Below are 10910 nucleotides of genomic sequence, written 5' to 3'. Positions count from 1 at the left end.
GTATTCTCACAGAAAACTGTTCTTAGCTAAATCTTACCAATTTCCAGATTGGCTGTGCTGACTGCTATCCACCTCACATTTGTCGAGCACTCACATCATGCTGGCATGTGACACACCTGGGAAAGCCATCTGCCCGGCCCATCAAGATTTTTTTCTTTTTAGAATAAATGGAATGAGGACAATGAATACCACATGGAAATCACTTGGTCAAATCCTCTTTAGCTTTTTTGTTTGCTTGTTTTACTTAAGAAAAAGGGTTTATTCTGGCTCTGGTTCTAGAGGTAGAAGGTTATGGGCTACAACTGTTGATGGCATTTCTGGAGGTGACTCAGCATCACATGGCAAGAAACAGCAGCACATGTGTCTCCTCCTTAGCTTGTGTATTTCAATGAACTCTGACTAAAGGAAACTTATTTGGGGAAAAGGTTATCCTATTTATTTAGGTAGGATTTTTTTTAAATACATACAGTGTCAGAGGGAAGTCTCTGAACTAGATCAATAACCTCAGGCCAAGGTCTTGTTCTCCCTTTTAAAGTAAATAGGTGAAAGGGTGGCAGAGGTAATGTGGGGTACTTACAGCTTTGGCTGTAGAATTTTTCCCAGGCTGTTGGAAAATCCAAAATCTGGAGGGCTTCCTGGTCACATGGAGACCTCTGTCAGTTCAATACTCTTTTATGGTGCTCATAGTGTATTGGGAAATGAGGGTCAGGACACGGAGATCTGGAAGCAACACTATTAGCGGCGCCATGGCTCAAAGGGATAATTCCCCCCACAAAAGTGCAGCAGGGCTTTTACTTTTGTACATAAGCAAGTTTTAGGGACATCAAGGCAAGAGAGTTGGCGCAATTCTATTGGAGGGTGCATTCCACATTCCTTATATGAATACAAGCTTGTCAACAACCTAGGGACTCTTAGCTCCTACAGCTTAGGGACTTGTACTGCACTAAACCTAGAGGGGGTTGTTCTGTCCCTGTTGCTTTGTTTCCTGCATCTGCATCTTTTACAGGCACCTGTCAGCCACTGTAAGCCTATGGTTAAATGTCAGTAAGCAGAGCTACTGTGTGTCATTGGGCAAAACCCCACCCTGTCAGCTCTTGAACTGCTAAAGTTCCCATTTTGCTCTACCACAATAGAACAAGTTTGGCACTTGTCCACTGTAAGAGGAATGCGGGTCCATGTGACTTGAAACATCAATTGAGCACTGACCTTGAGCTGTGGGGAAGGACATGATAAGGGAAGAAACCCAGCACCATACGGGTGTCAGGTGCTACACAAGCACCAATTAACTATGTCTGCTGCCAGAACTTCCCTCTGCTGAGGAATTTGTTAGTTTACTAGCATTTGTGAACGGTCTATTTAGAGCTCCTGCTGCATGGGTTAGCTATGATGAACTCTTTAGTCCATACATATATTGAACATTTGGGATAGATAGTGAATATATGCATAGCTGTGTATTTCCACAAGGGCAACTCCCTAATAATTTTTTTTTTACATCAGGTTCCTAGTAGACTTTACAATGGTCCTTTTCTTTATTCTAATTTTCAAAAAGCTTTACAAGGTATAATTCATACACAAAAACTGCACATACTTAAGGTATGCAATTCGATGAGGATATAACTGTGATATACCTGTGATACCATTGCCACAATCAGGGTAACAAACATATCCACCGTCTCCAAAAGTTCCTCTGTGTCCATTTGATTGACTGTGTGTGTGTGTGTGTGTGTGTGTGTGTGTGTGTGTGTGAGAGAGAGAGAGAGAGAGAGACAGACAGACAGACATGCCAGATGAGGTCCCAGTTTTCTCCACCAATCCCTAGAAGGCAGTAGGGTATCAGCTCAGCTGTGGCATGACATACACAGCACAAGAATTTCAAGGTGGGTCACACCAGGCACAAATAGAGCCTTATTTAGGGAAGCAAGGAAATTTATTCAGGAGAGCAAACAACAGAGCAGGATGTGTACTCTCTGGGAGAGGAAGGGTGGGGGAGGGGACTGTGTGACTCTCAGTCTTCTTTTAAAGGAAACTTTGTAACTGATGAACATGACAAGCAAAACCTGGGTGGTGACAGCCTAAAGAGCCAGACTCCTGGATTTGGATTGTGGCTTAGCGACAGAGCATTTGCCTCGCACATGTGAGGCACTGAGTTCCATCCTCAGCACCACATAAAAATAAATAAACAAAATAAATATATTGTGTCAATGTGGAGAATATCACGGAATCCCTTATCCCTCCCCCGCTTCTCCTAAGGGCGCCAAGCTGAAGAACACAAAATTCAAAGTTTACAGTGTCCCGCACAGTGTCCTCTTGCCATTCCTGAGTCATCCTGCCAATCAGCACCTGCCCGTCACCTATACAACCCTTCTTAAGCTGAAGCTTGCAAGCTCATGCTCTCTGCCCTCTTCCTCTTCTTTCTCTCCTCTCTCTACTCTCTTTCTCTTTTCTCTGCCCTCCTCCTCTCCTCTCTCTGCTCTCTGCCTCTCCTTTTCTTCCCCTTTGGGCAGCCCCCCAATTATTCTCTGGTTGAGTCTCCATCTCCAGTGAGTCACTCGCCTTTCATCCATGTATAACTGAAAATAACATTAAAAAAAAAAAGAAGAAAGAAAGAAAGCTGGAATCCTTTTGTTGATGGAGGTCTGGTTCTTTTTAAAATCTTAAGATTGACATTATCAAGTTAATATATAGTGCTTGGACTATATCCATATCCTGGGTCTCTAACAATAGCTCCCTGTTGGCTTCTTTTAATCATTCTGAAAATACATTCTGTAAGATAACAAAGTATATGGGCACTAATTAATTGGACGTTTCGTACTCTAGATTTCTTGGATCTTTTAAGGATTTAGGCCTAGAGGAAAACAGGCCTGAAATGAAGGTGAGGACATTTGTGAGTTTGTAGATTTTAAGTTACAGAGCCTCTTTCCTCCTCTGCTTCTCTCTTCTTTACCTAACTTTATTTATTTTTTATCCTTGCATAATAAGACCTTTTCTTTGGGGGAGGGGGATACCAGGAATTGACCAGCCTTTTAAAAAATATTTTATTTAGTGACAATTCTTGCTGAGTTGCTTAGGGCATTGATTCATAAGAGAGGGAGTAACGACACAGCAGGCTTCATTGCATGAATGATTTAGATCTCCACTTTCTTACTGCATGGAACTATGTCACCAGGCCACATGAATACTGTTCATGTAAGAGGAGGTGCATTCAAATAGAAATCAGCCCTTTTCAGGCATATCTGAGAGCTTGAGCATTGGCATGTGACAAGGCTGTATCCCCTGTAAGCCTCTCTTTAACAAAACCTAAAGTGATTTTTGAAAATTTGAGATTGTATAGGAAATAGTTGGAGTGACTGAATTCTACCATGGGATGATGATGTGGTTTACTGAAAAGTTGACTTAGGAAATTATAAATTTATGAAATATATTTTACCAATTTTACATGTATAGTGCAAGTTTACAATACCCAGGTAGGTATTTCTCTCATGGAACAAGAATTCTGGAGGTTGGAAGTTTTGGGTGTTAGCTTAGATGCCCAATAAGAATCTTGACTCTTGCTATTTTTCAGTCCTATACTTCTTAGTTCCTGGGACTTTTTTCTAAAAGCTTGTTATTTTACAATAGTAAGATGGTGGCAACTATTCCAGCTACCATATTTGTGTTCAAGGCAGGAGTTTGGGGAAGGGGCAGAATCAGGGCACATTATTCTTGTACCTGGCCCTTTTATATGCAGTCCTTGGTATCCCAAAGGCATTGGTTCCAGGATCCTCTAGGACATAAAAACTCACAGGTTTTTTATATAAAATGTATTAATATTTCCATATAACCTACACACATCCTCCCATATACCTTAAATCATCTCTAGATTGCTTATAATGCCTAATACAATGAAAATGCTGTGTACATAGTTATCATACTGTATTGTTTAGGGAACAATGAGAAGAAAAAAAAGTGTGCACATTCTCAATACAGACACAATTATCAGAGCCAACTGCCTGGTACACAAATGAGATTCAAGGCAAACAGAGCCTAAAGAGTGTTGGAGAGACTGAGGACCTGTGAAATGCCAAGGGGCCACAGCATAGTGTGCCTACCATATCACTGTATTTGTCTGAATTCAGCCAAGGGCTCAGCACATGACAAATGAAAGTTTTTCTTTCTGGAGATTTCTGGAATTTATTCCAAATAATTTTTATCCCAAATTGGTTGAACCTGAGGTAATGAAACCAAGGATACTGAAGTTACAGATAAGGAAGGGTGACTATAGAAGAGAAACCGTTTTCAAACACTCCTTTCAATATCCCCCTAAGAGTTTCACTTTTGTCTCCTTGGGCAGGACTTGTCACTTGGCCATACTTGGCTGCAAGAAATGCTGGGAAAGAAGTATTTGGTGTTTTCTGCTTCTAGTAGAGACTGGCAAAGCAGAGGAGGAATAGGAACTGAGCTGCCCTACCAGTAAATGGCTACCAAGTTACCACCAATCCTCCATTAGGGAATAAAGGAATGGCCAGAATCCTTTTGATTACTTCCTTTCATGGCATTTAAATGTAAATTAGATTCTGGGTTTCAAAGTACCTACATCCTCAGATTATTTCTGGGAATGAGGGTCAATTGGAAGGCTACATAAGGAAATAAAGGAGTTGGGAAGTTGTCCCAGGCCACAGAGGTTGTGCTCTTGGTTGTACTTGTAACCCTGCTACTCCAATAGCACAACAGTCACAATTCCTATTGGGCGACTCCTCTGAATTGGACAACTGTGGAGCCCGGCTCTGGGGCTCCACCATGATGGTGCCTCTAATATTTTGCCTCTGAATTGACTGCTCCTGCCCTATCAGAAGACTTTTTCCTTGTATTTTACAGCAAATATCCCAAGTGAGTTTCTATAGTTCAGTCTTCACCAGGCAGTAGAGGTGCACCTGTTGCAGAGCTCTGAAGGCCACCTCCAGCTGCTATCAAAGGCCTCCTTGGCTCATGTGTGTGGCTGTTGTGGTGGATTAATTGTCTAACCACTCTTGGTCCCTCTCAGAGGGGACATGGGTGACTTAAGCTTCCTGAGGCTTTCCAGATGAGCTAATGGAGCTAATGGAGCAAAGGCTAGCCCTAGGCCATCTGCTGAATTTTTTTTGTTTTGTTTTGTTGTTTTTATATTACAGTGGTTCCACTGTTGATTCATCTTTATTTACTTGTTTAAAATTAAAGCCATAAAAGCTTTCTGCTTTTACTATCCAGAGTGCCAGAAAGCCAGAACAAAATAAAACAAACTGTGATGTCATTGGATTTTTTTAAATTGAAGTGAAATTTGCATAAGATAAAGTCTAATTATTTTAAAGTGCACAAATTTGGCTAGGTGTAGTGGTGCACCTGTATAATCTCAGCAATTGAGGAGGCAAAGGCAGGAGGATTGCAAGTTCAAGGGCAGCCTCAGCTTCTTAATAAGGTCTTAAAATTAAACATAAAAAGGGTTAGGGATGTGTCTTGGTAGTAAATCTCCCCTGGATTCAAACCCTAGCACCCGAGGAAGGGGAATGCATAAATTTGGTGGCATTTAGTGCATCACACTGTTGTATGATCAAGCTCCTTGAATTTGTGTATTAATGTTAGGGATGATCTCATCTTCTGTATGGAAAAGACTGTCAATGCTGCCTGTCAGACTGACCCCAGTAGGTATAGTTTATGAAACTAACTAATCTTCTTGATAGGCTTTAAGGAAAAGGTGTCTTCCAGAGCAAATGTAATAGGGCCACCCTGTCAATCTCTTGCTGTCTATTCTCAAATGGCTCTTGCAGTAAGATGCAGATTATTTGCTGGTCATTTATTGTTTAATATTTTATGGTGGCTTAGCCAGCAATTAGATTCACCCAAAAGCAAACCAAACGATGATCAATGTGAGTCACCATCAAGGTCATGGGTAACTATGTCTGACATGAAAATAGAAGCTCTTCTTTCATTTACTCATTGGAAGAGGAATTTTCCAGCTTAAAGCCTCAATATGAGTTAGCAGAGGATCAGCTGCCACTCAACTTTTTTTTTTGTTTGTTTGTTTGTTTGTTTTTTTAATGGTAATGGGGATTACCCAGGAGCATTCTGCCTCTGAACTACATCCCCATCCCTTCTAAAAAATATTTATCTAGTGACAGGGTCTTTCTAAGTTGCCCAGTCTGGCCTTGAACTCATGATCCTCCTGCCTCAGTGCCCTAGTAGCTAGGATTATTTTAGGGACAGACAAGGCAAGGCACCAAAGACAGCAGGAAACATTTTTATTTGGCTGCAGCCAGGTTCAGAGGGCACAGCTTTTGCTGTAATCAATCAATCTCCTGAACCCTGAGTTCAGGTAGTTTCAGAATTTTATACCCAGCATGTAAGGGGAGGGGCTCAGAAGTTCACAGTCTGCAGAAGTGAAAGAAAAAGCTGCTTTAATGTGAACTATTAAGGACAGCACCTGAGAAGGGGAGAGCTTCTTCTCCCCTTTTTTTCCTCCCTCTGCCAGCTGTTACCATGGAGCCCAATTGGTAACTTCTCTTATCTTAGAAATATAGACATCTCTGTAAAGCCCCAGCCAGAGGCCTTGTTTATACATTTCTACAAACTACTATACTGGATACATGTTTGTGAAAAACTAGTAAGGGGGTGTCCAGCACCTGGAGTGCCGATTTCTTCCCAGCCAGTGGCCAAGTAAAACAGGACAACACAAAAATTGGACGTTTATCTACATTGAACTCTTTTGTAGAGACTCTTGCTGAGAGTCCTAAAATCAGCCACGGTGAAGATTTCTGGAGAAGCCCAGTTAAGACTTTTCAGTGGAGAAAGGGGGTGCCACTTCAATGGCCCCATCAGAACTGCTCAGAATTTTCCTCCTTGCCAGCCCTGGGCCTCAGCATGCTTCCTTGATCCTTCCAATATTACCCTGATATGATCAGAATCCTCCTGCTAAGCTCATGTTCACTTTTTATCAGAGGCAAAAACTGAACACGATGATCTGTTCCTAGGGTAAGTTCCAAGAACTGAAAACCCAGTCCTCATAGGATCGTATAACTTTTCAATTTTCCAACTGTTGAAAATAGTATCAGTTCTGACTCTGCTGTCCCTGGTTGTTCTGTGAATGTACCTAACCAACTTCCCTTACACTAAGAGGCATGCTGCAGAGCACACTGGCTAAAATTACCCCATGGGAGCCACCTGTTTAATTCCTTTTCTGCTGTGTCTCAAATCTCAGATCACTTACAGTTCCCTAAATTCTTTTTCATGGAAAAAGTCATTATTCCATCTATTTTTGGAGGTTAAAATTTGCCTTTTAAATGTGGTTTCTGAAAAAATTAAGTCCGATAGTTTGCTCTGGCAAGTATCTAATATGAAGGCAAGCCAGAAAGTTGGAGAATCAAATATTTAGCCAGATAATAGGCTAAAAAATAATTCAGACAACTCTACTGGAGGCTTAAATTGATTTTTTTTTTAACATGTTGGATTGGTTGGTTTTCTTAATGTCTCATAGATATAACTCACCACAACAATATTTTGGTTTCAATTAAGATTTTTGAACTAGGACTGCTCAAAAAAATATTTAACAGTACTGAGTATAAACTAATGAGAAAAATTAAAATATTGAACTATTTATAGCAGTTTTTTCTGGTATAAATAGGGTGGATCCATTGAATATAACATGATAGAAACATCTGGAATAATAATGGTAATAATAACAATGGTCATTGGAATGTTTATTATATGCAGAGTATTATTAATTATTTCATTTATTTCCTTTAATTCGTACAAAATCCACCTAAGAAAGTATAACTGCTCATTTTTAAGAAACTGAAATAAAGAATGTAAGTATTCTTAAGTTTCTTACTATTAGAATGCTAAGTTCTTTTGCAGAATCTACGTGGAGGGAAAGAATTTATTCAGACAAGAGTAGCCCTCTTGGCCATTTTTTCTGAGGGGACCTCTACATTTTTGTTCCCCCTCTTGCCTGTTTTGCTTGTCAACTCATTGGGTGCACACAAGTTGGGGGCGGGGGAGGAACAGACTTCTAAGTGTTTAGGGTGAAACTGGGTGAAGTGAAGGTGAAGGTGAAGGTCAGGTTCATTCCCAGAAGGTGCAGAGAACCGACTAAGATTTATGCCTGCAAAGGGAGAACAAAGAAAATAAGATGTACATCCAATTAACATGGCAGAGAGGTGGGGAGTCAGGGAGTCAAGTACATACATTTCCTATTGCTGCTACAATAAATCACCGCAAATTTAGTGCATTACAACAATATAAACCTCCTTTCTTTTAGTTCTAGATGTCAGACATCTGAAATGGGACTCACTGGGCTAAAACCAAGGATTCTGCAGGTCTGTGTTCCTTTCTGGTGACTCTCTGAGGGAATCTATTTTTTTTACTTCATTTTCTAGGAAAAAAATCTATTTCCTTATAGCTTTAACATTGTTAAAGGTCTTTTAGCAACAGGAAAGCTTGATCCTGATCTCTGCACTGTGGAGATGGGTAGGAGAGAGAAGAGTGGAATGAGTTACTAGTTACTATCATATGCCTGTCCCTATGGAACTCTATTCCACCAAAGTTAGACATAGACTGACTGTTTGTCACCAAAATTCATTTCCTCTCACTAAATATATGGTTAAACCATGTCTTCCAGCATCCTGTATTTAAGTGAGATTTTATGATTAGCTTTTGCCAGTGGACTGTGGCCAGAGGTGGAAAAGGAGCCAGTGTCTGTGCTCTATGTTCTTTTTCTTCCTATTCTATGGAGATCTAGGATGCCAGGTGTAAAGATGATTGCATTATAAGAAGAAGCCTGGGCCCCCAAATGACCCTGTGTAGCAGAACCCCATTACCATTATGATTAGTGGGGGTGAGAGAGAGAGCAGTAATCTTCACTCCATTAAGCTATTGAGATTTTAGGATTATCACTCATGGTAGTTAGCTAATCTGGATTAATACACAAGCAGCAAAAAAGTAAATAAAGTAATTTCAAGTTTTAATAAGAGCTATGAAGGAAACAAGTGCATAAAATAATACAGAATAACCAGAAGGGATGCTATTTCAAAAAGTGTACTCATGAAAGGCATTTCTGATGCAGTGACATTTCATCTGAGGCCTGAAAGATGAGAAGCAGTAGTTCTGAGGAGAGGGAAGAGCTTTCATAATAAAGAAACTAATAAATGCAACAAACCTGGATGGGAAAAACATGGGACACATTGGCAGGAATAGAAAAGGGGCCAGAGTGGCTGGAACCAGAAGCTTAGACAGAGGCTCTCCTCAGGGAAGGGTTCATGGCAAAGCTACCAGCTTTGGCGCAACTCCTTTCATGCAACCGCTTTTGTGCAAACATTCGATTTCTAAGAGGGTGTCTGCTGGAGAATGTATGCACAGGAAGCAATGCCTTCACCCTGCTCTTCTAACTAATGCCACCAGGAGGGGCATAGTGAGAAAGAGTGGCACAGTGCACAGTTTGGCAAGAGAGGAAGCAGGGAGGTGGCTACTGCAAAAGTCTAGACAAGTGATTGTGGTGGCATAAACTAGGTTGATTGCAGCACTGATGGACAGAAGTAACCAGATTTGAGATGCAATAATTGTTGTTTGCAGTACTGGAGGTCCAACCCAGGGCCTTTGCTTTGTAAATAGTAACAATGTTTCTATATTGCCATCTAGTTCAGAATGGATATGCCCTTAGGTTGTTTTTGTTTTTGTTTGCAGTGCCAGAGATCAAACCCAGGGAGTCCCACATGCTAGGCAAAAGCTCTACTGCTAAACCACACACGAGCCTGAGTGCATTTTAAGTGCAGAGCCAGCTGGACATCAAATATGGATACTGAAGTTGAAAGCGAATGAAAAAATTAAGTATGATGTCTAATTTTTGGCTTGCACTTGAGAGGATGATGTAACATTTACTAAGAGACAATGTGGAAGGAATAGTCTTCAGAAACAAGATGAAGAGACTCTTAGCTGTGTTGGGTTTGAGGCTAAGTACACCCAATAGGAGGCATCTAACAGGAAGAAGGATATGGGTGTGGAGGATCAAACAGAGCAGTACTAGATTTAAATGTGCAACTGTCAGGTGTTTTCATAACCACAGTACTAGGTGAGACCATCAGAGAGAGTGTGGCTTGAGAGAAGGAGCTCAGTAGAAACCTTAGCATTCTAGTATTTAAAGATCTATAGAAAGAAGATCAGTGAAAGAGAAACTGAGCAGGGTGGGTCTAACCAGGGATGGCCAAGGAGGAACACGAGAAATGTATTTTTTTTCATTAATAAAATAAAATTTAAAAAATAATATGTGTTCTTAGTTTTAAAAGTAACATTGCTCTACAGGGTTCACAGTAAAAGTAACAGTAGCCTTCTCCACCCTTCTCCCTTACTGATCCCTGATTCCCAGAGGGAACCACTTGCACTTGGTCAGCTTTCTCTTCTGGCATTGCCTCCTTAATCTCTAAACAGCTGTTGTATCTGCAATTTCTTGCCCTTTCTCTCGGCACCAATACATTTTCTTTCTCTAAAGGTGGTTTCTCTTTATCTTGTACATACTCACTCCCACATGGCTCACATGTGCACACTCATAGACACTTCTTCACTATCCTCCAATTCTGGTTAAAGATGGCCCCTGGTTTACCTTCACAGACTTTAACGATGGTGTGAAAGCCATATGCATTCAGCAAAAACCCTACTTTGCATTGTGATCTTTTCCTGGGCTGGCAATATGGAGCATCACATTCTCTTGTGGTGTAGGCAATGGAGACGAACCATAGCTCCCCTCAGCCATGTAATCGGCAGGGGACACAACACTAATCTACAATGTACTGTGTTGCCAGCCTTTTTTTTCAGATACAGTTATTCAATAGATTACATAAGATATTCAAGCTTTTATTATGAAATAGGCTTTGTATTAGATGATTTTGCCCAATATAGATGTTCTGAGCAGG

Source organism: Spermophilus citellus (assembly GCF_964194105.1).
Source record: "Spermophilus citellus genome assembly, chromosome: 1".
NCBI lineage: Eukaryota > Metazoa > Chordata > Mammalia > Rodentia > Sciuridae > Spermophilus > Spermophilus citellus.
Note: the sequence above shows the minus strand (reverse complement) of the source record.